Source organism: Physeter macrocephalus, chromosome 14 (genome assembly GCF_002837175.3).
Source record: "Physeter macrocephalus isolate SW-GA chromosome 14, ASM283717v5, whole genome shotgun sequence".
Taxonomy (NCBI): Eukaryota; Metazoa; Chordata; class Mammalia; order Artiodactyla; family Physeteridae; genus Physeter; species Physeter macrocephalus.
This window is the reverse complement of record NC_041227.1, coordinates 49,054,477-49,058,968: the sequence shown is the minus strand read 5'-3', so window position 1 is coordinate 49,058,968 and position 4,492 is coordinate 49,054,477. Positions and strand designations below refer to the sequence as shown.

General features: G+C 47.6%; 1 long non-coding RNA gene across 1 annotated transcript in view; it reads right to left on the bottom strand.

Annotated features, from left to right (window-relative positions):
• Positions 1–1,342, bottom strand: part of LOC114487721 (uncharacterized) — an 8,447-nt gene extending 7,105 nt beyond the window's left edge. Inside the window, exon 1 of the long non-coding RNA XR_003683039.2 lies at positions 1,285–1,342. This is a non-coding gene — a long non-coding RNA (uncharacterized lncRNA). The remainder of the gene's footprint in view (positions 1–1,284) is intronic.
• Positions 1,343–4,492: the final 3,150 nt, after the last annotated feature.

The window sequence follows — 4,492 nt, the reverse complement described above, 5'->3', positions numbered from 1 at the left end:
CAACTACTGAAGCCCGCACGCCTAGAGCCCGTGCTCCTCAACAAGAGAAGCCACCGCAATGAGAAGCCCGTGCACCACAACAAAGAGCAGCCTCTGCTCACCGCAACTAGAGAAAAAGCCCACGCGCAGCAACGAAGACCCAACACAGCCAAAAATAAAAAATATAAATAAATAAATAAATTTATTAAAAAAAAAAATACACAAAGTCAGCCCAATTCAGGGTGTGAAGGGATTACACAAGACTAGGATCGCTGGGGACCATCCTGACAACTGGCTACCACATTCCTTTTATTATAAAGTGAGTTCCTTGGTTAGAAACGATGTTGGTGGGATGCCAAGTTGATGAATAGATCCATTCATCCCTAACACACATCCTATTAGTCTTTTTTTTTAACATCTTTATTGTAGTATAATTGCTTTACAATGGTGTGCTAGTTTCTGCTTTATAACAAAGTGAATCAGCTATACATATACATATGTTCCCATATCTCTTCCCTCTTGCGTCTATCCTATTAGTCTTTCAACCTCAGGTTGATTAAGCACTTCCTTGTGTACATTGGTTGGTTTTCCTTTCCTGAATACTTCTGCACATTCCCAGATACCCATGCTCACCATAGGTTTTCTACCTATATCATCTTAAGTAGTAAGTGATGTCTGGGATGTCATAAATATCCCGAGTCTTACTCACAAGGCTCAAATCTTAACATCTCCTTTAGGTCTGCAGAACCAATTACATACATCAACATTGCCTCCTAGACTAGAAATCTTGGGAAGCTTAAAACAACGATTCTCAAACATTAACGTGCACAGAAATCACCTGGAATGTTGTTAAAGTGAAGATTCTGACTCAAGAAGTCTGGTATGGAGCCTGAGATTATGCATTTCTAACAATCAGCCAGGCAATGATGCCTGGTCCTCGGATCACACTGAGTAGTAGCAAGGGCTCAGCACTGGATTAAAAGGAGCCCTTAATCTAAGAAGGGTACACCGGTTTTTGCGATACTGGCTTCCCAGCCAACCTCGCTTTTTGAAAGGATTTCCAGATTGGAAGTCAGACCTTGACTTCCGACAGTCCCAGCCTGTGGAAACAAGAGACAGGAATCTTGAACACCTCGTGACCCATCCTAACTGGGAAGGGCAGACAGAAGGGGCAGAGACCAAAAGGACCGGGATCAGGTGAAGTGTGGAAGGCTCATGGGACCCGCCAGTTGCCCAGGTTTGGCGGGCACCAACCCCTGAGTTTCTCCTTATACCGTTTCGGCGTAAAGAGTCAGAGCCACTTACTGCAACGCAGAACACCCGCTCCTTACTGGAGCTCCCAGCCAGTACGCGGTACTTCCGGTGAAAGACGCAGTTGCACTTTCCCAAAGAGACTGCGCAGAGATGAGGCCCCGCCCCCTCCTTTCTAATTGGGCAGGAGCACGTGGGGTGCGGGGGGGGGGGTGCGGGGCGCGCTGGTCCGCTATTATTGGATAATTAAAGAAAGGTCTGCAAGGGGCGGGGCAAGGAGAGCCAAACAACGCTGCCTCTGATTGGTCCCGGTCGAGGGCGTGCGCAGCGCTTCGGGAAAGAGGTCCGGTCGAGTCTGCGCCTCCCGCGCTGCGCCTGCGCGTGAGGGGCCAGAATAGGGAAGTCCTCTTACGTGCGGAAGACTCCTGACACTGAGGGGATGGGAATGGGTTGCAAAGCTCCAGAAGTCCCCAAAAGCTTAATATTCAAGATAAATCATATTTCAATGCAGTGATTTTAAAAGCAAAATTAGTGCAAGACATCTTCGAACAAAATATCAAAATTTTAAGGACAAGGTCAGTAAGATGGAAGTTAATTTAATAGTTTTTTTTTGTGTGTGTGTGTGTGCGGTACGCGGGCCTCTCACCGCTGTGGCCTCTCCCCTATGCGGAGCACAGGCTCCAGACGCGCAGGCCCAGCGGCCATGGCTCACGGGCCCAACCGCTCCGCGGCATGTGGGGTCCTCCCGGACCGGGGCACGAACCCGCATCCCCTGCATCAGCAGGCGGACTCGCAACCACTGCGCCACCAGGGAAGCCGGGGCACGAACCCGCATCCCCTGCATCAGCAGGCGGACTCGCAACCACTGCGCCACCAGGGAAGCCCAATAGTATTTAAGAGCTTCGGTTGATTGAGAGAAATTGTCAAAAATGGTAGTTCTCTCTGTTGAAACCGAGATGGACAAAGAAGTAGATTTTTAAAATATTACTAATGTTTGATTCCACTAAAACTAGTGTCAAATATACACACCAGCCAGACATTAGTTAAAGCGGTGAAACCGATTTTATTCAGTAATTACAGTAGTTCCCCCATTTATCCTTGGTGGGGGTAGGGTCCAAGACCCCCAGTGGCTGCCTGAAACTATGGATCTACTGATCCCTATGTATACTGTTTTTTCATACACATACATACCTATGATAAAGTTTAATTTATTAATTAGGCATACTAAGAGATTAACAATAATAATAAAATAGAATTATAACAATATACTGTAATAAATGTTATCTGATATGGTTCTCTCTCAAAATAACTTATTGTACAAGTGTAATGCCCGTCCATCTTAACTAAGCACTCATTACACACTGTGGCATATTTTTTATAAATGGCATATTCTTTTCTAATATGTATGTATATAAACTTATTTATTCATTTATTTTTGGCTGCGTTGGGTCTTTGTTTGTGGGTGCAGGCTTCCTCTAGTTGCAATGAGTGGGGGCTGCTCTTCATTGCGGTTGTGCGGGCTTCTCACTGTGGTGGCTTCTCTTCTTGCAGAGCAAGGGCTCTAGGCACGCGGGCTTTAGTAGTTGTGGCACGTGGGCTCAGTAGTTGTGGCTCGCGGGCTCTAGAGTGCAAGCTCAGTAGCTGTGGTGCACGGGCTGCACGGCATGTGGGATCTTCCCGGACCAGGGCTCGAACCCTAGTCACCTGTATTGGCAGGCGGATTCTTAACCATGGAGCCACCAGGGAAGTTCCGTGGCTGTAACTTTTGCAGTTTGGGGTGCAACAGCAAAACTAGTGGGAGGCCCGTGCACCGCGGCGAGGAGTGGCCCCCGCTCGCGGCAGCTGGAGATGGCCTGCGCGCAGTGGCGAAGACCCAACACAGCCAGAAATGAAAGTGAATGAATGAATGAATTTATTAAAAATAAAATACATTAAAACATGCACATAGGCTTCAATATGGCTTGAAAGGTGGCAGAGAGCTGAGACAAGCCCATCAACCCCTTCAGGAAACTTTCTCGTCTTCTTCTCCCCATACTGATTCAGTCATATAATCATTTACTCAGGCAAATTGTGGCTCGCGGGCTCTAGAGTGCAAGCTCAGTAGCTGTGGTGCACGGGCTGCACGGCATGTGGGATCTTCCCGGACCAGGGCTCGAACCCTAGTCACCTGTATTGGCAGGCGGATTCTTAACCATGGAGCCACCAGGGAAGTTCCGTGGCTGTAACTTTTGCAGTTTGGGGTGCAACAGCAAAACTAGTGGGAGGCCCGTGCACCGCGGCGAGGAGTGGCCCCCGCTCGCGGCAGCTGGAGATGGCCTGCGCGCAGTGGCGAAGACCCAACACAGCCAGAAATGAAAGTGAATGAATGAATGAATTTATTAAAAATAAAATACATTAAAACATGCACATAGGCTTCAATATGGCTTGAAAGGTGGCAGAGAGCTGAGACAAGCCCATCAACCCCTTCAGGAAACTTTCTCGTCTTCTTCTCCCCATACTGATTCAGTCATATAATCATTTACTCAGGCAAATAATAATTGTTGAGCAACCACTACATCCCAGGTACTGTTGAAAAAACTGGGTCCCTGCAGTCATGGAGACACAGCCTAGTCGGGGTAGCGGGCATGAGGAGAAAAACAAAAAACAAAATAATTCCTTCAGGGTATTGATTTCTGCTATTTACTCATTCTTCATGAAACATTATGCACTTCATGTGAACCAGACCCAGCGCCCAACACTGAGTGTACAAACGTGAATAATGACCCATTTCTTATCGCAAGGATGGAAGACCCAAGAATGAATGCAAACAACTGCAGGAGAAGATTGTACAGGAAAAGGCAAGCAATTCTACTGGGATGATATTTAATTTCCAAGGGCTGCCATAACAAAGTAGCACAAACTAGGGGCTTCCCTGGTGGCGCTGTGGTTAAGAATCTGCCTGCCAGTGCAGGGGACATGGGTTCAAGGCCGGGTCCGGGAAGATCCCACATGCCAGAGAGCAACTAAGCCCATGCGCCACAACTACTGAGCCTGCACTCTGGAGCCTGCAAGCCACAACTACTGAAGCCTGCACGCCTAGAGCCCGTGCTCCGCAACAAAGAGAAGCCACCGCAAAAATAAGCCTGTTCACCGCAACGAAGAGTAGTCCCTGCTCACTGCAACTAGAGAAAGCATGCGTGCGGCAACGAAGACCCAACGCAGCCAAAAATAAATAAATAAATAAAAATTTTAAAATGCTACAAAGTACCACAAACTAGATGGC